At 38.4% G+C, this 25,238-nt stretch overlaps 1 protein-coding gene across 11 annotated transcripts in view; it reads left to right on the top strand.

The window, feature by feature from the left end:
* Positions 1–25,238, top strand: part of FAM168A (family with sequence similarity 168 member A) — a 206,085-nt gene that overhangs the window by 43,499 nt on the left and 137,348 nt on the right. The window contains exons 2-3 of one of the 11 annotated variants that reach the window (XM_055549028.1): positions 17,097–17,187; positions 19,838–19,962. The exons of 9 other annotated variants lie outside the window; for them this stretch is intronic. The gene's annotated coding sequence lies outside the window, so the exon portion shown is untranslated. The remainder of the gene's footprint in view (positions 1–17,096; positions 17,188–19,837; positions 19,963–25,238) is intronic. One more of the 11 variants, XM_055549029.1, reaches the window with a different exon arrangement.

Here is a 25,238-nt window from a genome sequence, read left to right as displayed (position 1 = left end):
TTGTATAACATTGTGCAGTATAGATACTGTGTTAGCAAAACCAGATATCATTCCCATAAATTTAAGGAGCTTATAGTCTAATGAATGAGACATTGATCAAATGATCATATATGGAATATAAAATTATAACTGAGGTAAGTACTGCCAGTTAGTGCTTCATGTTGCTGTGGGTAAATGTCATATGGGAATCTGACCTAGTTAGAAGTTCTATGAAAGCTTCTCTAAGGAAGTGATATTAGATGTGAAGTCTGAAGGATAAGTTGGCATTTTGGGGGCAAAGACAGGTAAGTATGGTGAGTAGAGTCTTCTAGGTAAAGGTAACAGCCTGTATAAAGCCTCAGTGATAGAAAAGAGCTTGGTGTATTTGAGAAAATGAAAAAAGGACAGCCTGTTGCAAAGTATAGAGCTAGAGGGGGAATCATAAATAAGAAACATAGAAGACCTGAAGTTTTTCTTTATACAGAGAATAATTGGAAACCATTAAAATTTTTTTAAATGTTATTATAAAATATTGACTATATTCCCTGTTCTGTAAAATATATCTTTATAGCTTATTTATTTGTACATAGTAGTTTGTACTTCTTAATCCCCTACTCTTATCTTACCTCTCCCTCCTTTTCTCTCCCCACTGGTAACCACTAGTTTGTTCTTTAAATCTGTGAATCTGTTTATGTTTTGTTATATTCATTTGTTTTATTTTTTAGATCCTACATGTAAGTGATAACATACAGTGTTTGTCTTTCTCTGTCTGACTTATTTCACTATGCATAATGCCTTCCAAGACCATCTGTGTTGCTGCAAATAACAAATTTCTTTTTTATGGCTGAGTAGTATTCCATTGTATATCTATACCATATCTTCTTTATCTATTCCTCTGTTGATGGACACTTAGGTTGCTTCCATATTTTGGCAGTTGTAAATAATGCTGCTATGAATATTGGACTGTATGAATCTTATTGAATTAGTGTTTCTTTCTTGGTTATATACCCAGGAATGGAATTGCTGGATCACATGGTACTTTTTTAGTTTTTGGAGGAGCTTCCACAGTGGCTGCACCAATTTACATTCCCATAAACAATGTACAAGGGTTCCCTTTTCTCTACCTCCTTGCCAACATTTGATATTTGTGGTCTTTTTTATGATAGCTATTCTGATAGATGTGAGGTGATATCTTATTGTGGTTTCAATTTGCATTACACTAATGATTAGCATTGTCGAACATGTTTTCATGTGTCTGTTGGCCATCTGTATGCTTTCTTTGGGAAAATCTTTACTGAGATCTTTTGCCCATTTTAAAATCAGGTTGTTCTTTTTTTTTTTAATATTGAATTGTATCAACTGTTTATATATTTTGGATATTAACCCCTTATTGGTTATATCATTTGCAAATATTTTCTGTCATTCAGTAGGTTGTATTTTCGTTTTGTTGATGTTCCTCTTTTGTGCAAAAGCTTTTAAGTTTAATTAGGTCATGTTGTTGTTATTGTTCAGTCGTGAAGTCATGTCCAACTCTTTGAGACCCTATGACTGTGGACTGCAGCACACGAGGCTTCCCTGTTCTTCACTATCTTCAGGAGTTTGCTCAAACTCATGTCCATCGAGTTGGTGATGCCATCCAACCAACTCATCCTCTGTTGCCCTCCTTTTACTCATGCCCTCATTTGTTTCCAGTGTAAGGGTCTTTTCCAGTGAGTCTGCTCTTTGGATCAGGTGGCCAAAGTATTGGAGCTTCAGCCTCAGCATCAGTCTTTAAATGAGTATTCAGGGTTGATTTCCTTTAGGATTGACTGGTTTGATCTCCTTGCTGTCCAAGGGACTCTCAAGAACAGTTCGAGAGGATCAATTCTTTGGCTGTCAGCCTTTCTTATGGTCCGACTCTCAGATCCAGGAAAACCATAGCTTTGACTCTATGGACCTTTGTTGGCAAAGTCATGTCTCTGATTTTTGATACTCTGTCTAGATTTGTCATAGTTTTTCTTCCAAGGAGTATTTCTCTTTTAATTTCATGGCTGCAGTCACCGTCCACAGTGATTTTGGAGCCCAGGAAAATAAAATCTGTCACTGTTTCCATTTTTTCCCAAATTTATTTGCCATGAAGTGATGGGATGCCATGATCTTAGGTTTTTGAGTGTTGTTTTAAGCTAGGCTTTTCATTCTCTTTTACCTTCATCAAGAGGCTCTTTAGTTCTTCTTTGCCTTCTGCCAATTAGGGTGGTATCAGCTGCATATCTGAGGTTGTTGATATTTCTCCTGGCAATCTTGATTCCAGCTTGTGATTCATCTAGCCTGGCATTTCACATGATATACTCTGCATATAAATTAAATATGCAGGGTGACAGTGTACAGCCTTGATGTACTCCTTTCCCAATTTTGAACCAGTCCATTGTTCCATGTCCAGTTCTAACTATTGCTTCTTGACCTGCATACAGGTTTCTCAGGAGGCAGGTAAGGTGGTTTGGTATTACCATCTCGTTAAGAATTTTCCATAATTTGTTGTGATCACCCAAACAATCAAAGGTTTTAGCATAGTCAGTGAAGCAGAGGTTTTTCTAGAATTCTCTTGATTTTTCTATGATCCAGTGAATGTTGGCAATTTGATCTCTGGTTCCTTTGCCTTTTCTAAATCCAGCTTGTACATCTGGAAGGTCTCTGTTCACATACTGTTAAATTCTTGTTTGAAGGATTTTGAACATTACCTTGCTATCTTGTGAAATGAGTGCAATTGTGTGGTAGTTTTAACATTCTTTGGGATTCTAATGAAAACTGACCTTTGCCAGACCTGTGGCCATTGCTGAGTTTTCCAAATTTGCTGGCATATTGAATGCAGTAGTTTAACAAGATCATCTTTTAGGATTGAAATAGCTCCATTGGAATTCCATCACCTCCACTAGCTTTGTTTGTAGTAATGCTTCCTAAGGCCTACTTGACTTCACACTCCAGGATGTCTGGCTCTAGATTTGTGACCATACCATCGTGGTTATCCAGGTCATTAAGACCTTTTTTGTATAGTTCTTCTGTTGTATGCTTGCCACCTCTTATAAATCTCTTCTGCTTCTGTTAGGTCCTTACCATTTCTGTCCTTTATTGTGCCTATCTTTGCATGAAATGTTCTCTTAGTATCTCTAATTTTCTTGAAGAGATCTCTAAATTCTTTCCCATTCTATTGTTTTCCTCTATTTCTTTGCATTGTTCACTTTAGAACTTTCTTATTTCTTCTTGCTATTCTTTGCAACTCTGCATTCAGTTAGATCACATTAGTTTTTTGTTTTTGTTTTTGTTTTTTGCTTTGTTTCCCTTGCTTTAGGAGATAGATCCAAAAAAAAATACTGCTACAATTTATGTCAAAGTGTATTCTGCCTGTGTTTTCTTCTGGGAGTTTTCTGGCTGCACATTTAGGTCTTTAATCCATTTTGAGTTTATTTTTGTATATAATATGAGAAAATGTTCTAATTTTATTCTTTGACATGTAACTGTTAATTTTACGAGCACCACTTATTGAGAGACTGTCCTTTCCCTATTCTATATTCTTGCCTCATTTGTCATATGTTAGTTGACCACAATATATGGGTTTATTTCTGGGTTCTCTGTTCTTTTCTTTTAACTATGTGTCTGTGCCGGTACCATACTTTTTTGATGATTGGAGCCTTGTAGTATATACAGCGTGAAGCCAGGGAGTGTGACACTGCCACCTCTGTTCTTGTTTCTCAAGATTACTTTGGCTAGTTGAGATCTTTTATGTTTCCTCATGAATTTTAGTATTATTTTTCTAGTTCTGTGAATAATGCATATTTGTATGCAGATTGCATTGAGTCTATAGATTGCCTTGGATAGTATGGTCATTTTAATAATAATCTTCCAGTACATGAGCACGGTATCTTTCTTTTAAAAAACTGTATTTATTTTTGGCTGCGCTGGGTCTTTGTTGCTTTGTGCAGCCTTTTTCTAGTTGCAGTGAACAGGGCTGCTCTTCATTGTGACGGAAGGGCTTCTCACCGCAGTGACTTCTCTTGTTGAGAGCACGGCTGTAGGTGCGTGTGCTTCAGTGGCTGCGGCACACAGGCTCAGTAGTTGTGGCTTGTAGGCCATAGAGCACAGGCGCAGTAGTTGTGATGCACCAGCTTAGTTGCTCTGCACATGCTCTGCATATGGAATCTTCCCGGATCAGGGATGAAACCCGTGCCCCCTGCATTGGCCGTGGATTCTTATCCAGTGCACCACCAGGGAAGTCCCACAGTATCTTTTGTTGTGTTGTCTTCAGTTTCTTTCATCTGTGTCTTATAGTTTTTTCAGTACAGATCTTTTACCTCCTTTGTGAGATTGATTTATAAGTTATTTTGTTAATTTTGATGTGATGGTAAATGGGATTGTTTCTTTAATTTCTCTCTGATAGTTTGTTGTTGTATTTTAGTTTTATATCCTGCAACATTACCAGATTTATTGATGCATGCTAGTAGTTTTTTGGTGGTGTCTTTAGGATATTTTCTGTTTTTGGTATCATGTCATCTGCAAACAGCGACAGTTTTACTTCTTTTCCAATTTGGATTCTTTTTATTTTATTTTATGTTTCTTGTCTGATCGCTGTGCCTTGGGCTTCAGGGTTTTATGCAAGAGAGAATTGCATAATCTGAATTTGGAAAAGAGCACTTTGTGATGTAGAGAAAGAATTACAGAGGAGTATCAGTCAGTGCAGGTATGCTCTTGCGTAGGTATGATCCATGTGACAGATAAGATGGTAGGTTGGATGAGGAGGATGGTAGGCAGAGTGGAGAAATGTTACAGATGTATTTCAGTTCAGTTGCTCAGTTGTGTTTGACTCTTTGTGACCCCATGGACTGCAGCACGCCAGGCCTCCATGTCCATCACCAACTCCCGGAGTTTTTTTCCCCCAGCATCAGGGTCTTTTCCAGTGAGTCAGCTCTTCGCATCAGGTGGCTAAAGTATTGGAGTTTCAGCTTTAACATCAGTCCTTCCAATGAACACCCAGGACTGATCTCCTTTAGGATGGACTGGTTGGATCTCCTTGCAGTCCAAGGGACTCTCAAGAGTCTTCTCCAACACCACAGTTCAAAAGCATCAATTCTTCGGTGCCCAGCTTTCTTTATAGTCCAACTCTCACTATACATCCAGATGTATTTAGTAGGTTGAATTGATAGAACTGTGTAATCTTTGGCCACCTGATACTTTGATCACCTGATGTGAAGAGCTGACTCATTTGAAAAGACTGATGCTGGGAAAGATTGAAGGCAAGGAGAAGGGGATGCAGAGGATGAAATGGTTGGGTGGCATCACTGACTCAATGGACAAGAGTTTGAGTAAACTCTGGGAGCTGGTGATGGACAGGGAGGCCTGGCATGCTGCAGTCCTTAGGGTCGCAGAGTCAGACACGACTGAGAGACTGAACTGAACTGAATGGATGTTACAGATGTATTTAGTAGGTTGAATTGATAGAACTGTGTAATGGATTATATCTTGGGGATAAAGGAGAAGTGATAAAATGACTCCAAGTTCTTGGCTTAATTGCCAGGAGGTAGATGGTGGTACCTTTCACTTGAAGGCACTGGAAAGAGACTGGCTTGCGATGGAATATTATGACTTTGGTTTTGGACATGTTGAATTTGAGGTGATTTTAAGACATCTGACAGATGATGTTGAGTAGGCAGTTAAATAAATGTGCCTGGAACTTAGAGGTAAGGACTAGAGGAAAATTTGTTGTATGTTTGGTGTTTAGATGGTAAATAAAGTCATGGACATGGATTAGATTGTCTAGGGAGAGAGAATGGAATGAGAAAAGAATAGAGAATAGTATAATCTTGACCGTTTAATCACTGAGCAGAAGAGGATAAACTTGGAAAGCAGGCAGTGAAGGGGCAAGTGGAGAGCTAGGAGAAAAACTAAGAGAATGTGATATTCAGAAGTCAAGCAATTCAATTAGAAGAAAATGAACAGCTGTGCTAAAAGATGCTGAGAGATCAAATAAAAATAAGCTCTGCATTGTGAAGGTCATTCATAATTTAGTGAAATATAGTGAAATGATTAATGGGAGATTGTTCAGCTGATAACCTGTTTATTGAAAAATAGATTGTTTACCTAGAAGAGATATTATTGATTGTGTAGTTTAGAGAATTAAAAAAAATTTTTCAAGCACTTAGAATCCTTTTCTACCAAATATTACATGAGCCTCAATACAAAGAGATCAAATGAGCTATGCTAATTTAAGTGGGCTTATAACACTGCTCCTTTGTATCCCTTCTTCTATTTACTTCTGGTCTGAATACCTTTTCATAACCCTTAATACTCTGAAGATCAGTTTGAAAATCTTATCTAGGTGGTCTGCCTTTACTGAAGGAGAAACTGAGTGTTGGGGAGAGGTAGTCCCTTAGCAAAGCATATACTTAGCAGACTTTAAGTTTAGAACTAGTACTAGTACTAGTACTAGTTACTATACTAATAGTACTCGTACTATTTTGGACTGTTACTGAAACTAAAGTCCCTAGATCCTCTCTTCCAGAGCATGTGCCACAGACTCTGGACTCTAGTGAAATGTCTGTTCTCTTTTTTCCAGGCCAGCAGTTCTTACCCTTTGAGTCTTAAGGGTCTCTGTGACTTGAAGAAAACATACTAAGAGGGTCTCCGGGTCTGGAGACAGCCTGCTTCCCCAGTTGTTTCATATTTGTGTCCTCAAGGTGATGGGCCCTGTGGTGGTTGTGTGTTTGCCAACTTCCATTCCAACCCAAGGAATTAGTTTGTGAGTTGGCAGTGGTAATCCCATGCTTGCCAGTGAATGACTTTGGGTATGTGTCCAAATTCTGTCCAGTGAGGCATGACAATAATGCTACTGGAAACTTTTGAGGAAGTTTCTTGGTTTAAAAAAATGACACCTGAAAGGTGGTCTCTCTTTCTGGTGGTTATTTTCTACTACTTATTTAGAGTAAACTGAATCAATTTGGTCAAAAGGAGATATTAATACTTATCTCAGAGTTATTGTAGGAGTAAATTATTTAATGTACTTGGACACACCTGAAAACTGTTTGTTCATTGGATAATAGACCATCCAGCAGAGCTAGATGGAGGACTGGGCCACAGGTTTGGAATGTTTTAAAAAGTATGAAAAGTGAAAGTGATAGTCGCTCAGTGGTGTGCAACTCTATGCAACCTTATGGACTTAGCCTTCAAGGCTCCTTTGTCCATGGAATTTTCTAGGCAAGACTACTGGAGGGGGTATCCATTCCCTTCACCAGGGGATCTTTCTGACCTAGGGATCAAACCCAGGTCTCCTGGACTGCAGGCAAATTCTTTACCACTGAGCCACAGGTATATGGAGAAAGAAAAGATCTTATTTAAATTAGCCTTGAACTTGGTGGTGCTGGGAGTGGACGAGGATGAGGGAAATAGGCCAAAAGGAGACTGGAACGATTTATAGGGCTGATCTGGGGGAGCTATTAATCAGTGAAACATTGTTAAGCAGTAGCACTATCTTGGGCAGTGCCAGTAGAGTGTTTATGTTCCTTTAGGAAACATTAACAAATGTCTTAAGTGTCTGTGTCCTGCTTGGTCAGTTTCAGGTCTGAAAGACCTGTGGAGAGCCACTTCTTTTTTCTCCTCTGGTGGCTCAGTGCCTGGCCACTGGGGATTACCTTGAAAAGTCTTAATACTTGGTAATGACTCAATCTAGGTACTCCTAGCTGAAACTTCTAGCAGAGCTGGAGGGGAGGGTAGGTCAGGGGCCTAGGACCCGGTAGAGGCACAGGAGAGGTACCTGGTTTGAGACAACAGCTCATCATTCTTAAAGTATTTTGGAATCGGATTAACCAAGATTCTGAATTTTCATCTTTACCATTTATATCATCCTAAATAAGTCAGTAGAAAAACAAAAATGTAACATTTACCTTTCAGAATTACTGTTATGATTAGAGCTAATGTTTATAAAGTTCCAACCATAGAGCCCCATGCATATTAAGCATTCAAGTACATGATAGTTGTTTTTGCTGTTACTAACAATTAACAAGGTTAAGTCAATGAGACTGTACTTTCCCTAACACATCTCTCAGAATAACCATGGGTTTCCTTGTTTGTGACCCCTTTGGAATTCTATGCTTAGTATTTGTTTTAATTCAGACTCAGTTGCATGTAAAATTACTAAATTGGATGTAGATGAAAATGGCAGTTGGAGGGATGGAGGAGACATCCCTGTTTTCCTTTGGCTTCAAGCTCCTAAGCGTTGGCCTTAATCTTCAGAGTTATACTCTTACTTCTGTATCCTTTATTCCATTTTTTCATTGTTTTCCCTTTAAGTAACTAATTTTTTTTGCATTTTGTAATTTTTGAAAAATTGTGGTAAAATATACACATGTAAAATTTACTGTTTTAACCATTTTAAAGAGTACAATTCAGGGACGTTAAGTACTTTCACATTGTTGTGCCACCATCCTACCACCCATCTCCAGAATGTTTTTTTGTGTTGCACACCTGAAACTCATTAAACAGTAACTCCCCGTTTCCCTCTCCTTCCAGCCCCCAGCAACTACTTACTCTACTTTCTGTAACTGAATTTGACTAGTCTAAGTACCTCTTACAAGTACCTAGAATCATACAGTTTTTGTGATTCTCTGAGTGGCTTTCACTTAGCATGTCTTCATGGTTCATCCATGTTGTAGCATGTGTCAGAATGTCCTTCCTTTTTATGGCTGAATAATTATTCAGTTATATGTATATCTCATTTTTTAAAACCTATTCATCTGTCAATGAACACTTAGATTGCTTCTACCTTTTGATTATTGTGAATTTCCCATTGCTTCCCCTCTTTTTCCCATTGCTTTTTAATATAACAGAAAGCCCTCCTCTCTTTTTCTTTCCAAATACTTATAGAGTACTGTCTTCATGCTCACTGTTTTTAGTGTTGGAGAAATGGCAGTGAACAGGACAAAGTGTTTGGAGCTTACATTCTGCTGATGAGACTGGGTCCCTCTTTGGAAGTCTTGCATGGGCTGGTGCTCTGATTTGCAGAGTTATGTCAGGCCAGAGTTTGTATCAGTGGTGTCTTACCATCTTGAATGTCAGAAACCTTAGACCAATTTTTCCTTTGGTTTCAACTTTGGCAGCTTTTCTCGAGGCCTTTTATGAGCCCTGAGGCTGAGTTGGTTGCTTCCCTGGTGGCTCAGAGTTTAAAGCGTCTGCCTGCAATGCGGGAGATCTGGGTTCGGCCCCTGGGTGGGGAAGATCCCCTGGAGAAGGAAATGGCAACCCACTCCAGTATTCTTGCCTGGAGAATCCCATGGATGGAGGAGTCTGGTGGGCTACAGTCCACAGGGTTGCAAAGAGTTGGACAAGACTTCACTTTCACTTTCACTTTCTCTTTGCTAACCACCTTTCCCTCATTTTTATCATAATGCTATCTGTCTCTTTTGCTGGACTGATCTCCTACTAGACTGGTGCCCTGGTTGACTGGTTCATGTGCAGCTGCTTGGCTAACAGTATTTCAGGCATTCAGGTCCTTTGAGACAGGCCCCTGATGACTTCTGCAGCCATGTCTTTCCCACTGCCTGCCTTGCACTTTGTACCCTAGCAACACTAAAATGAATGGCATTTTCTCAGACATGTTAAATTGTTTCTGTTCTCTGGGCTGCCCCCTTTTCCTAGAATGCCCTTATACCCTATCTCCAGGTTCATGCCTTTTCCCTTTAAATTAATCGTCTTCCACAAAGCCTTTATGGATCCTCTCTAGATTATTTTGTCACATTCTGTTGCTGGCTTCTGTCATGGCCTTTAAAACACTGTATGATAGTTAATGGGTTCCATGTCACCAAGAAACTCACAGATTTTAGCACTAGATGTTAGTTGGATTTCTGCCATTTTCTCCCAGCCGTCAAGCTTCATTCCTCACCTCATTCACTGAACTTGACTTTGCTGTTGACAGACATTCTGGAATGAAAGTGACCTCCTGGGAATCTGATTGGATTTCCTCTTTATTGCTCCCCCATTGTGTTTCATTCACTCTTGTAGTTGTGTCATTTCTCACTAGGATTAACATAATCCTTTTGTATAGATATAATATGTCTTTTATATTCTTCTTACCTAGCAGAGAATCTAAAGATTTTGATCAGTCCTGATGGTATTTAATATTCTCATTTTTCTTCTGTAAATCTCTTCTATCCTTTTTTTTTTTCTTTTCTTTTTAATGCCTATTATGGAAAATTTGAAAACTTGGCAACATCTCCCTATAGGATATTCTTCTTATAGCATACCATGTAGAAGTTAGCTTTGAAAATTTTCAGCATTTTTTAAAAGTTTTTTTCCTATTTTATATAAAGATCATATTATATATACTGTTTGTGGAGTGCTTTTAAATTTAATATTAGGTTATAAGCAGTTTTCAGTGTCACATTTTTTGTTCAGCAACTATGACTATGCTATTTGATAGCATTGCATGATGTGATTTATTTACTCATAATCTTATTGTTGGACATCTAGGTTACTTTCCATTTTTAGATATTGTAACATTGGTAAACATTTGTAGATTTTGGTCTGTATTTTTTGTTAGCTTTGTTCAGATAAAAATGTAGGAATCTAGTAATTGGAATAAAGGTGTAAGTTTTTTTAGGTTCTTGCTGTGTACTGTCAAAATTGTTCGTCTAGTTCATTACAGGGACTCAGTATTCGTTAAATGAAAGAATATCTGTTCCTCCAAAAGACTGTACCTAGTCATACTTTGAACAAGAGGGGATGAGTACCCATAACCCCCATAATGCCTTTCATATTTGACCCTCTACGTGTCCTCTATTCTCATTTGTTCATAGTAGGACTTTATTCTCTTGTAGTTTCAGACTTACTTGCTTTGTCTTTATTCAGGTCAAGTAAAATCAGGTTTTTTTGCTCCTTCTCTCTCAAGAAGAGAACTGACTTTCTCCGTATTTGGTCATATTCCTTCTTCATTCTCCCATCATTCATTAGTGGCATCTTATGACTCAGGCAGAGGTCTCTTCCTGAAACCATAGAGTATGGAAAAACTTGACCAGTCTCATAAGAAATGTTTAAAATATGGAAAGAGAGGAAGCTCTATTAGAAGAAACATCTAGAACTAGTTTCTTAAAGACCAAAGGAGATTCTTGTTTCTCTCTGAGCTGAGTGATCTTGCTGCTGCTGCTAAGTCGCTTCAGTCATGTCCGACTCTGTGCGACCCCACAGACGGCAGCCCACCAGGCTCCCCCATCCCTGGGATTCTCCAGGCAAGAACACTGGAGTGGGTTGCCATTTCCTTCTCCAGTGTGTGAAAGTGAAAAGTGAAAGTGAAGTCGCTCAGTCGTGTCTGACTCTTAGCGACCCCATGGACTGCAGGCTACCAGGCTCCTCCATCCATGGGATTTTCCAGGCAAGAGTATTGGCGTGGGGTGCCATTGCCTTCTCTGCTGAGTGATCTTACTTAACCTTTAATCTCTTTCGGAGTTCTTTATCTGTGAAACAGACCTACAAGAATACTTGCCACACAAGGCTTGGTAAGATTAATTGAGTCTTGGTATGATTAGTCAATTCACAATACATCCTTTTTTTTGTTCTTTTTAAAGGAAGTATCAGCATTGATGTATATTTCTACACTTGTTTACTGGACAGAAAAAGAATTGTTTATCTTGATTCATTTTTATACAAGTTAACTTCTATTTTTTTTCCCCCCCACAGTACATTCTTTTTAAAAGCTACTTGTGAAAATTGTGTAATAAATTCAGAGAGGTGTTCCTCTTGTCACAGAACTATGATACCTTTAGTTCATTCATTCATCCAGTCATCCATTATTTATTCAGCTGGTCAACAGAGGCTTTATGAGCCTCACTTATTGTGGCTTTATGCTAAATATTAGACAGGGAAGAAGACAGCAAATAAGTTGTAATTCAGTGTTGGTAGTAATGATGACAGCAACAAAACAGTTTCCTACCATGTGCTGAGCCCGTGACCTATGTTAATTCATTTAATTGTCATAGTAAACTTTTAAGGTAGGTGCATAATTACTGTTCTCTACAAATTGTAGTGAGGTACAAAGGAGAGTATAAAAATAGTTACCATTTAGTGAATGCCCACATGAACCAAATGTTCCATAAATATTTGATGTACATTTTCTTTCATCCTCACCACAACTCCGAAGGTTTAGGGGAGTATCTTTTGTACCTAAGGAAATAGAGTCTCAGGAATATTAAGAAATGTGCTAATAAGTTCATATAGTTTATAAGAACTAGAGTTGGAATTGAACCCACTTTTAGTCTTGGTTTTTATGATTTTGTTGGTTCAAAGCAGGAGGGTGGGTAAAGCTCTTTAGGCTAAGGAATTATGGGATCAGAGATATCAGAGTTGATTACCTTTTAAGAGAATTGGAGGTAAACTGAAAGATACTTCCTTAAAATTGTGAGATTGTGTCTTCCATTTCCCTACATGTCCCCACCTTTCCAGGACAAAGTAATCCTCTCATACCAGTGTGACTATGTAGGTACTTTTTAAGTACCATACTAGTGGCTCTTGCTGTTCGTTGATAGCACATGGCACTTCTGAATGCTTTAGCCAAGTGCCTAATAACTGAAAATGTTATATTCATTCAGGACAGCTGCACCATGAAACCAGATGGGATTTTAAGTTGGCATGTGCATATTTTTAAACTAATTTAAAAATGTCAGTTTGCAACCTGATGTTGCCATGTAGATTGTTAAATATTTTTCTCCAATAAAGAATAGGAAATGTTTCATTAAACTCCTGTTAAATTGTTCACACTTGTTGCACACTGCACAGATGTGCTCAGCTGGGTGAAATGGTTTTACAGGATTGTTCTGTGGTAGAAAAGAGAAAAATGTTCAGTTTTAGTTTGAAGTCCAGAATGGCTATTGAGTAAAAAGAATGAGTATAGTTTTTTTTAGAGTTTATGTAACTGACTTCAACAGTTGCTTTTGTAGTTGTTCTATATAATTGAATCATGGAGTTATAACTTTGAGAGGCATAGACTAATGGAGAGACCCATTTAAAACAGGTTGTGTTTAAAACTATTTGCATCAGATAAGCCCTATCTCGTCACTTTTTTCTTGCCATTTTTGGGGGGGAAAAAAAAAGATTGTGGTAAAATATACCGTCTCTTCACGTTTTGCAGCAACTTCCTGCCTGGTCTCCCTGCTCTGTCTCACCTCTCCCAGATCATCTTCCATACTGCTGCTCTGTGAGCTTTGTTAAACGTAGATTTTCACTCTTATTTCCTTTATTAAAATTTTCAGAGGTTTCCCATAGCCTTGAAGATAAAATTCAGGCTCCTTAGTTTAGCTTGCAGAACTTTTCCATGGTTTGGTCTCTGTCTGCCTCATTAGCCTCAAGTCATCTTTTTCATGTTGTTTCAGCTAGCCCAAGCTACTTGACATTTACTGTCAAGTTAAATTCCTGTACCTTCATCAATGCTGTTGTCTCTGTTTGTGACACTCTCTCACCCATTCTTCATCTCCCAACCTTTTAATTTCCTTTCAGAGTGTAGCTTGGGCTTATTTCTAAGCAGCCTCCCTTGTGATTCCCTCACCCTATGCCACATTTCACCACGGGGTTCTGAGACTCTCCTTTTGTGTTCTTCATAGTTTCTGGTACTTCTCTTTATCATAGAGCACATAGCACTTTGTATTATTCCAATTTAAATTTCTGTCTGCCAGTAGGCCTTATTTCTTTTTCTTTAACTCCAAATGTTCAGAAAATGTGCTAAATGACTATTTTTAATACAAAGAGTATATTTTATATTTTTATGTAAAGGGGATATATTAATTTGTCACCAAAAGTGTGATGAATTTTGAAAGTGTCTTTGTTTTCATTTTTGCTGAGTTGTGAATTTTTATAGTATTTGAAAGAAGTTCCTTATAGAATCAACTATAGTTTAACTACATGCCAAACTTGAAACAGGAAATAAACCCTCTTCTTCAATAGTGGAGCTTTGGTTTGGAGAGAGCGACTGAACAAAGACTTTCTGATTGTCTCTAGCTATTGTGGTTCCTACCTCTTTCTTCAAGTTGAGATGATGGTGGGTAATTATATTGATTCTAGCCTAGAAGGGACATTGAACTCATGGAGCAGAGACTCTATTGGCCTGTGGTAATAAGAAAGGTGGACCAAGCTCTTTGTTATCCAGTGTCATTCATAAGAGACATTTACTGGGAATTTAATAAGTGCAAGGTGCTGTGATACAGAAATAAATTAGTTAGGGCTCGTGCCAAACTGCCCTCTAGACTGTGTGTTCCTCAGAAAATACATATGATCTAGACACAACCCTGTCCAATTGAACTTTCTGCAGTGATGGAAATACTCTGTATCTGGGTTGTCCAATGTGGTAGTCACCAGCCATATGTTGCTCTTGAGTGCTTGAAATGTAGCTAGTGAGGCTGAGGAACTGAATTTTAAATTTTAGTTTTAGTTAATGTAAATTTAATTGAAGAAGATACATGTAACTAATGTATGGGAAAGCACACATCTAGAAGGGTGAACCAGTAGGTAGACAGACGTGTAAGTAAGGAAGTATAATTAAGGGTAATCAGATCAGATCAGATCAGATCAGTCGCTCAGTCGTGTCCGACTCTTTGCGACCCCATGAATCGCAGCATGCCAGGCCTCCCTGTCCATCACCAACTCCCAGAGTTCACAGATAGAAAAATATCTAGTGCTTTGTCTGGGGTTGGGTCAGGTAATATCTGCGGTAAAGTGGAACCCAAAGGAAGAAGTAGATTCGTCAGTGCTGGGAGTGGGGAGAGGGGTTCAAGAAAAGTTTCGTACCTTTATGACTCTTAAAAGATGAATGAATATACTTGATGGCCACCTGCTAGGTTAAACAGTTACTGCTGTCTTAGAGCGTTCACAGTTTACTAGTTTTCTATGTTTTTACTAGTTTTACTATGTTTTTATAGTAAAAACATAGTTATGCCTGAAACCTCACTGTATACAATGTAATATTATCTTTGATTCCAAAAGAAGTTTGGAGATTAAAAACTTGTAAATATTTCTGGCCATTATTAATTAGAGCACTTACTGTATAAAATTGATGAGAAAGCTGGTAAGTTGATAATTCTTTTATTATATAATGATATAATGTTACATAAGTTGGCATTTGCACTTTAAAATGGGGGAAGATGTTCAATTTTCGCATGAACAAAGAGCATTTACTAGATACAGGCTAGTTTTCTAGCCACTGGCAATAGAGTAAGACAGATATGTTATTGCTATTATGAGAGCTATTGATCGGAGAAGCACAGCATACCTTTGTGTTAATCTGTATGTGGATGTATGCTGTCTGTATAAAGATAACAACATGGTATTGTTGAATATGGGATGAATGCTATGGATATTACTACCTCAAGTTGAAAGGAGAGGAATGCTGTGGTCTGGGATGATTATAACAGATTTTGTAAAACTGAATGGAACTAGAGTTGTTTCATGTATGTAGATGGAACCTAAGTAGACCAAATTTTGGTGGTGGTGATTCTCACTGAAACTACAGCAACAAAGGTGCTGAAGCAGGAACACAGGCCATATTTAAGGAGCAGCGGGCGTCTTGTTTGGCAGGTGCTCAGAGTTCTTGAAAAGGTTTATTTGGAAACAAAGGTAAGAGCCAGTTTACAGAAAGGTCTTACATGCTAATGAAGGTGTATAGTCTTTATTCTGAAGGTAGTGGGTAGCTGCTGGAAGGTTTTATTTGGGATTTGCTGTCTTTCTTTTTTTCCCAGAAACAGTTGTGGGTTATCTTGAATTCTTGGGTGGATGGCCTGCAGATGCACCATGCTTTTGTGTGTGTGAGTGTTTATGAGGAATCACGGATTGCATCATGGATGCTTATAGGAACCCTCCCTTGTGAGATGGATAAACACTTTCAATCTGACTTTATTAATTTATGCAGTCATTTATGTATTCAATGAGTGCTTCTCTGTGCCAGGTTCTATGCCTGGGGATGTAAATTATAGATGTAAATATATCTAGAGGTAAATATAATTTCTGCCCTCAAGGAGTTCATAATCAGACCTTCATCTAGTGTGAGTTTGTTTTTGATAAATCACCTGCCCCACCATGAGGACTAGGGATGAGGGCCCCCATGGTTGGTGCTGACCATCCATTTTAGACATTCCCTGGTTCCCACCACATGGCAGTGATTTCTTTTCCTCCCTAGTAGATACTTGTTTCTCCTCTCACTTTGCCAGCCAGAGAATTCTTGCTTCCCCTGCAGCCTGTTGCCTGGCTAGAACACTGTGGCTTTTTCTATTTCTGTCACTTTATGTTAATTAAGCTAATTATGGCTTAAAAAAATTTTCCACCTGCATATGTGTCTGTTTGTCTAAGGGAGAATAGAGGAGAGGAAGTAGATTTTATGCAAGTTTCTGAGCAAAAAGAGCTCTACTGCAAGCATCCCAGCTGCTAGGTGAGCCAGAACTGCTCCTGAGACATCCCCGGATTATGAACATCCTTGTGAGGACCAAGACAAACCCAGTTAATAAGAGAGCTAAGGAAAATAAAGTGTAAACTTTAAAAATTGCTCTTTGTTTGGGATAAGCCAACAGATGAGACATTTCAAGCATGAAGGAAGAAAGGGAAAAAACCCAACATTTGTTGAGGAGCAGCCACTTATCTGAGTGCTTTGCTTATAGGTCCTCTGTCAAGTCTTGAAGATAAATAACATTTCTGTTTTGCTGATGCGGAAATTAAGGCTCAGAGAGGTGAAATACAAGGTCTGCATTTGAATCCTGGCTCCTCTACTTTTTTCCCCTTTGCTTTTTAGTTGTGAGATTTTGAAATTTAACTGCATGATTCTCGTCTTAATTGGCGGTTAAAAAAAAAGGGGTGGCAGCCAGTAATACTTAAATCAAAGGATTCTCTTTTAGGATTAAATGAAAAACCTCCTGTGGAAAAATCTAATTCAGAAACATAGTAGGTGCTCAGTTAAGTTTGGTTGAAATGCGAACCTCTTGTCACTTTGTTTAATCAGGGATTTCGTTTAAAAAGTGGATTAAAATTCCTGGAAAAACTAAGATATTTTTACAAAGAAACATGGAGAATTAGATGTGGCCTAGGGTGTAATAAGTTCAGCTAACAGGTATATTTATTATTTGGTGTATTAGGTTTATTTGACAGAAGCAACAGAGAAAGGAACTCATGGGCTGAGGAGTCTTCCCTTGAGTAGTGAGTACTGATTGTGCAGAAAATTAGAAGGTTAGTTCCATGTACCCTCTCTTCTGTCCTCAAGCTTTCCTTGGGCCCCCGTTCGTGCTGTTCGCACTTTAGTTTGGCTTATTGTGCTTCTTTTACTTTTTTAAAGTTTCTACTTTTCAGATAAATCAGAACTGGCACTTAAGTCTTATAAACTGTGAGATATGAGGGAATAAATAACTTAAATAGAAACAAGGGTGATTTGCTTAGTATTGGGAATGGAGTTAAGTTCTAGTATATGTTTGTGGGGTGGAGATACAAAATGTGATGTTTGTTCTGCAGAGTCTTGGGCTAAAGGGGACAGCCTGTTGCCCAGAATAAATATGAAAACTACTCAAAAGTACAAAATGCCACCAAAGTAGGATGGTGGCACTTGAGTCTTCGGTATTGGAGGCAGTATTGAGATTGGGATGCTGGAGACTGGGGTCTTAGTAGACGTGTGTGTGTTTCCTGCCTGTGATGATATAGAACTGCATTATTTTGCTTTTGGGCATGGAGTTATTGTAATTGTGGGGCCAATTACATTTAATGATGTAGTTTTTATTTTTTTTTACAAGAACAATTTTGATGTTTCCACAATGGTTCTATGTTGGTTGTACAGTCTGTTTGCTTCTAATGTGGGTCTCTTCAATTGAAAGCTTAGATTATCAGGACTAGCCTGAGTAGTTCTCTTTGTCAACCTCCATCTGCAATATTTTATATAGTATTTTATATTGTAGTATAGTGGTTAAGGGCCTGGGCTTTGGAGTCAGACTGCCTGAGTTTGAATTTAGTCTCAGGGAACTATTAGGTTGGTGCAAATGTAATTGCAGTTTCAGACCATGATTTTTAAATCGTTATAACAAGGCTCAAACACATCTTTATTAATCAAATTAGGAACCATTATAATCAACACATTTCTGCCAAGGAGAGATAAGTTTGTTTATTCCTGTAGCATAAAAATCCATGCCTCGGGATTCGATGAGCTCTTGAAAAGCATTTTCTGCCTTCTGCTGGTTGTGGAAGCATTTTCCCTTGCAAAAAGATTTTGAGTGCTTGAAGAAGTGGTAGTCGGTTGGCAAGAGGTAAGGTGAATGTGATGGTGAAGCAAAACTTTGTAGTCCAATCGTTCAGCATTTTGTTTTTTCCAAAGTGGTGTATAACTTTAAAATTTTTTTAGTTCGAGGATAATTGCTTTACACTATTGTAATAGCTTCTATGCCACAGGTATACATATGTCCTCTACCTTTTGAACCCCCCTCCCTATCCCACCCCTCTAGGTTGTCACAGAATGCTGGCTTTGGGTTCCCTGTGTTATACATCAAACTCCCACTGGCTATATGTTTTATGTACAGTAATGTGTATGTTTCAGTGCTTTTCTCTCAAATCATCCTACCCTCTTTTGAAGCATTGGTTGTGCGACGTTCTGTTGAGAGTTGTCATGGAGAAGAAGTGGGCCCTTTCTGTTGACCAGTGCTAGCCACAGGCATTGCAGTTTTTGGTGCATCTCATTAATTGCTGACCATACTTCTCAGATGTAACGGTTTTGCTAGGATTCAGAAAACTGCAGTGGATCGGACCAGCAGCAGACCACGAAACAGTGACCATGACCTTTTTTTGAGGCAAGTTTGGCTTTGGAAAGTGCTTTGAAGCTTTTTCTTATTCCAGCCACTGAGGTGGTCATTGCTGGTATCATATAAAATTGACTTTTCATCACAGATCACAATCTAATTAAGAAATGGTTGGTTGTGTAGAATAAGAGAAGAAGACACTTCAGAATGATAATTTTTTTTTTTATTTTCAGTCAGCACATGAGGCACTCACTTATCGAGCTTTATCACCTTTCCAATTTGCTTCAGATGTCAAACAATTGTAGAATGGTTGACATTGATTTCTTGGGCAACTTCTTTTGTAGTTCTAAGAGGATCAGCTTTGATGATCCTCTCAGTTGGTCATTGTCAACTATGATGGCCAGTTACTGTGCTCATCTTGAGGCCTGTAGCCTCCTTTGCAGAACTTCTTGAACCACCACTGCACTGTATGTTCATTAGCAGTTCCTGGGTCAAATGCATTGTTGATGTTGCAAGTTGTCTCCACTGCTTTACTACCCATTTTGAACTTGAATAAGAAAATCGCTCAAATTTGCTTTTTGTCCTAACATCATTTACCTAGTCTAAAATAAATCTAAAATGAGCAGCAAGTAACAAGTCATTAGCAAAAAAAAAAAAGACATAAAGTAAGAAATGCTCATTAAAATGATGTATAACATAACCACATTTATTTAAGAATGTATTCCTGTAGCAAAAAGCAAAGTTCGGCAGTGTAAAACCGCAATTACTTTTGCACCAACCTAATAACTATGTGATCTTGAGCAATTGGGTTGACTTTACTTGTCTTAGCCTTCTCATTTGTGAAAAAGAGGTCATAATAGTTGGGATTATGGTCAGGGTCAGGTGAAATAATGTGCTCATTTACAGTAAGCACTCATAAACGTTAACTATTACATTTTACTTGAGGTAAGATTACCACATGTGCTGGCTTGCTTATTTGTTTATAAATTGTGGTAAAAAATACATGTCATAAAATTTGTCATCTTAACCATTTTTAAGTGTACAGTTCAGTGATATTAAGTACATTGGTATTCTTGTACAACCTTCCCACCATCCATCTCCAGAACTCTTTCATCTTGCAAGACTGAAACTGTATACCCATTGACCCCCCAGTGACCCATCCCCCAACTCCTGACAACCAACATTCTGCTTCCTATCTCTGTGATTTTGACTCCTCGAAGTACCTCATGTAAGTGGAATCATACAGTATTTGTTTTTTGTGACTGGCTTCTTTCAGTTAGCATAATGTCCTCGAGGTTCATCCATGTCATACCGTATGTCAGAATTTCCTTTCTTTTTAAGGCTGAATTGTGTGTGTGTGTGTGTGTGTGTGTTTGTGTATATATACAAACACATACCAAATTTTGCTTATCCCTTCACCATTGATGAATACTTGAGTTCTTATGAAAATTATGAATAATAATTATGAATTATTATGAATAATGCCACTATGAACACAGATGTACAAACATCTCTCTGAGACCCTGGTTTGTTTTTTTTTTTTGAGTATAAACCCAGAACTGGAACTGCTAGATCATATGTAATTCTGTGTTTAATTTTTTGAGAAAACACTATAGTGTTTTCCACAGCAGCAGTACCATTTTATATTCCCACCAATAGTGCATGAGGATTCCAATTTCTCCACAGTGTCACCAACACTTGTGATTTTCTGTGTGTGTGTGTGTGTGTCTTTTTGGTAATAGGCATCCTAATGAGTGTGAGATAGTATCTCATTGTGGTTTTCATTTGTGTTTCCCTAATGATCAGTGATTGAGGGCAGAAGGAGAAGGGGATGACAGAGGATGAGATGGTTGGATGGCATCACCAACTCAATGGACATGGGTTTGGATGAACTCCGGGAGTTGGTGATGGACAGGGAGGCCTGGTGTGCTGCAGTTCATGGGGTTGCAAAGAGTTGGACACGACTGAGCAACTGAACTGAATGATCAGTAATATTGAGAATCTTTTCAGTGCTTGTTGACCACTTGTATATCTGGTTTTTCTTGTGAGTTTTAGGGGTTACCTATATGTTCTGGATTTTAATCCCTTATCAATATATGATTTGCAAATATTTTCTTCCATTTTATAGGTTGCCTTTTTTACTCTGTTGATAATGTCTTTTGATACATAAAATCTTATTTTTTAAAATATATATGCAGTTTTTATTAAATTCTACTTTTATCTTAATAAATTTGATCTTTTTGTGTCATAATTTAATCATAGGTTTGTGTAACCACTACCATAGTCCAGGTACCAAATAGTTCCAACACCCCAAAAAGCTTCCTTGTTACAGCTAGCTTTTTAATAAATGCTTTTTAGTAGTGTTATTAAGATGTCTTGTTTGGGAATTGCCAAGGTCAGGTGCAAATCCTTTTGAAGTGCTAATGACTTTTCATTGGCTTGCTCGGGGATGCTGTGGACTTTTTTTTTTTGTCTTTCCCTCTTTCTTTTTCCCCCACATTGGTGACCTTGGAAATCAGATCCAGCCAACTCTCTTTTCATGAAGCATAGCACTGCTGACCAAATACTTAAATGTAGAGATATTAGATTTTATGATATACAATTTTGATAATCATTCTGTTAAAGGGTGATTTTAAATCTTTTCTTATGATCTCTTAGTCCTTAGCTTATTAATTTATAGTCTTTATGAATAAATGCTACAGCTTGGTCTTAATTATACTTCAGTTATATCTGATAGAATACCTGAAAAACTATGGACAGAGGTTCATGACATTGTACAGGAGGCAGTGATCAAGACCATTCCCAAGAAAAATAAATGCAAAAAGGCAAAATGGTTGTCTGAGGAGGCCTTACAAATAGCTGAGAAAAGAAGAGACCTGAAAGGCAAAGGAGAAAAGGAAAGATATACCCATTTGAATGCAGAGTTCCAAAGAACAGTAAGGAGAGATAAGAAAGCCTTCCTCAGTGATCAATGCAGAGAAATAGAGGAAAACAATAGAATGGGAAAGACTAGAGATCTCTTCAATAAAATTAGAGATACCAAGGGAACTTTTCATGCAAAGATGGGCACAATAAAGGACAGAAATGGTATGGACCTAACAGAAACAAAAGATATTAAGAAGACTTGGCAAGAATACACAGAAGAACTGTCCAAAGAAGATCTTCATGACCCAGATAACCATGATGATGTGATCACTAACCTAGAGCCAGACATCCTGGAATGGGAAGTCAAGTGGACCTTAGAAAGCATCACTACGAACAAAGCTAGTGGAGGTGATGGAATCCCAGTTGAGCTATTTCAGATCCTAAAAGATGATGCTGTAAAAGTGCTGCACTCAATATCCCAGCAAATCTGGAAACTCAGCAGTGGCCACAGGACTGGAAAGCTTAGTTTTCATTCCAATCCCAAAGAAAGGCAATGCCAAAAAATGTTCAGACTACCACACAATTGCACTCATATCACATGCCAGCAAAGTAATGCTCAAAATTCTCCAAGCAAGACTTCAACAGTACATGAACCGTGAACTTCCAGATGTTCAACCTGGATTTAGAAAAATCCAAAAAGCAAGAGAGTTCCAGGAAAACATGTACTTTCACTTTATTGACTGCACCAAAGCCTTGGACTATGTGGGTCACAACAAATTGTGGAAAATTCTTAAAGAGATGGGACTACCAGACTACCTTACCTGCCTCCTGAGAACTCTGTATGCAGGTCAAGAAGCAGCAGTTAGAACTGGACATGTAACAACAGACTGGTTCCAAATAGGAAAAGGAGTATGTCTAGGCTGTTTATTGTCACCCTGCTTATTTAACTTAGATGCAGAGTACATCATGTGAAATGCCAGGCTAGATGAAGCACAAGCTGGAATCAAGATTGCCAGGAGAGAGATCAATAACTTCAGATATGCAAATGGCACCACTGTTATACCAGAAAGTGAAGAAGAACTAAAGAGCCTCTTGATGAAAGTGAAAGAGGAGAGTGAAAAAGTTAGTTTAAAACTCAACATTTAGAAAGCTAAGATCATGGCATCTGGTCCCATCACTTCATGGCAAATAGATGGAGAAACAATGGAAACAGTGACAGACTTTATTTTGGGAGGGGGGGCTCCAAATCACTGCAGATGGTGACTGCAGCCATGAAATTAAAAGACACTTGCTCCTTGGAAGAAAAGCTTTGCTCCACCTAGACAGCATATTAAAAAGCAGAGACATTACCTTGGGAACAAAGATCCTTCTAGTCAAAGCTATGGTTTTTCCAGTTGTCATGTATGGATATGAGAGTTGGACCATGAAGAAAGCTGAGCACTGAATAATTGATGCTTTTGAACTGTGGTGTTGGAGAAGACTCTTGCGAGTCTCTCAGACTGCAAGGAGATCCAATCAGTCCATCCTAAAGGAAATCAGTCTTGAATATTCATTGGAAGGACTGATGCTGAAGTTGAAACTCCAATATTTTGGCCACCTGATGGGAGGAACTAACTCATTGGAAAAGACTCTGATGTTGGGAAAGATTGAAGGCGGGAGGAGAAAGGGATGACAGAGGATGAGATGGTTGGGTGGCATCACCGATGCAATGGACATGAATTTGAGTAGGTTCCAGAAGTTGGTGATGGACAGGGAAGCCTGGCGTGCTGCAGTCCATGGGGTTGCAAAGGGTCAGACACTACTGAGCAACTGAACTGAACTGACAGCTAGGTCTTAATTATACGTCCTAGCAAGAAGTTGGGGATGAGAGTGAGAAAGGGCCTTAGATTTGGAGATCATGAATGTAGGACCAACTCTTGTCTCTGATAATTTACTCTAGATCTTGTTCAGTTGCTAAGTCGTATCTCACTCTTTGTGACACCATGGACTGCAGCATGACAGGCTTCCCTGTCCTTCATTATCTCCTGGAGTTTGCTTGAACTCATGTCCGTTGAGTCAGTATTGCCATCCAACCATCTCATCCTCTGTTGTCCCCTTCTCTTGCTCTCAATCTTTCCCAGCATCAGGGTCTTTTTCAGTGAGTCAACTCTTCACATCAGGTGGAGCTTCAGCTTCAGTCCTTCCAATGAATATTTAAAGTTGATCTCCTTTAGGGTTAACTGGTTGTAGTCCAAGGGACTCTCAAGAGTCTTCTCCAGCACCACAGTTTGAAAGCATCTATTCCTGGGCACTCAGCCTTCTTTATGGTCCAACTCTCATCCATACGTGACTACTGGAAGAACCATAGCTTAGACTATATGGACCTTTGTCAGCAAAGTGATGTTTCTGTTTTTTAATATGCTGTCTAGGTTGGTCATAGCTCTTCTTCCAAGGAGCAAGCGTCTTTTAATTAGTGGCTGTAGTCACCGTCCACAGTAATTTTGGAGCCCAAGAAAATGAAATTTGACAGTGTTTCCACATTTTCCTCATCTATTTGGCATGAAGTGATAGGAGCAGATGCCATGATCTTCATTTTCTGAATGTTGAATTTTAAGCCAGCCTTTTCTCCCTCTTCTTTCACCTTCATCAAGAGGCTTTTTAGTTCCTCTTCACATTCTGCCATTAAAGTGGTATCATCTGCATATCTCAGGTTGCTGATAATTCTCTCTTTAGATCTTGTTATTGTTGTTCAGTTGTTTAGTTATGCCTGACTCTTTGTGACCTCATTGCTGCAGCACGCCAGGCTTTTCTGTCCTTCACCAACTCCTGGAGCTTGATCAAATTCATGTCCTTTGAGTTGGTGATGCCATCCAACCATCTCCTTCTCTATCATCCCCTTCTCCTGCCTTCTGTCTTTCCCAGCATCAGGGTCTTTTCCAATGAGTCGGCTCTTCACATCAGGTGGCCAAAGTATTAGATCTTAATTCATTTAACTTATATGAACTGCAAAATGGGTGAGGTGACAACTCCTATCTCATGGGCTTTTTGGTTGTGTTGAGTAAAGAAGGAGTTATCTGGCTTTCAATAAATGTTCATTTGATTGTGAATAGTAAGAATGTTGATAAATGGAACCTGAAACAACCCCCAGATTACATTTTTAAAGTTTTTTAATAACAGCTTTATTGAGCTATAATCCACATGCCATACAGTTCACCCATTTGAAACATAAAGCTCAGTGCCTTTTTATTCATGAAATTGTGCAGCCATCATCACAGTCAGTTTTAGAACATTTTCATTATCCCACAGAGGAACATATACCCTTTAGCAGTCACCCCACTCTTCTCCCATCTCCACAGCCCTAGGCAAACACTAATCGGTCTTCTACAGTAGGCTTGCCTAGTCTGGATATTCCATATAAATGTTATCATAAAATATTTGGCTTTTTATGACCAGACTTCATTCATTTAAGCATTGTAATGTTTTCAGGGTTCATCCATGTTGTATCATGTATCAATACTTCATTCCTTTTTATTGCAGTGTATTCCAGTATATGGATATTTATCTATTCATCAGTTAATGTTAAATTAAATCAATAAATTAATAAACTTAATATAAATTAATTTAATATATAAATATTATATAAATATATAAATATGAATG

Source organism: Bubalus kerabau, chromosome 15, assembly GCF_029407905.1.
Source record: "Bubalus kerabau isolate K-KA32 ecotype Philippines breed swamp buffalo chromosome 15, PCC_UOA_SB_1v2, whole genome shotgun sequence".
NCBI lineage: Eukaryota > Metazoa > Chordata > Mammalia > Artiodactyla > Bovidae > Bubalus > Bubalus kerabau.
Note: the sequence above shows the minus strand (reverse complement) of the source record. Positions and strands in the feature narration are given on the sequence as shown.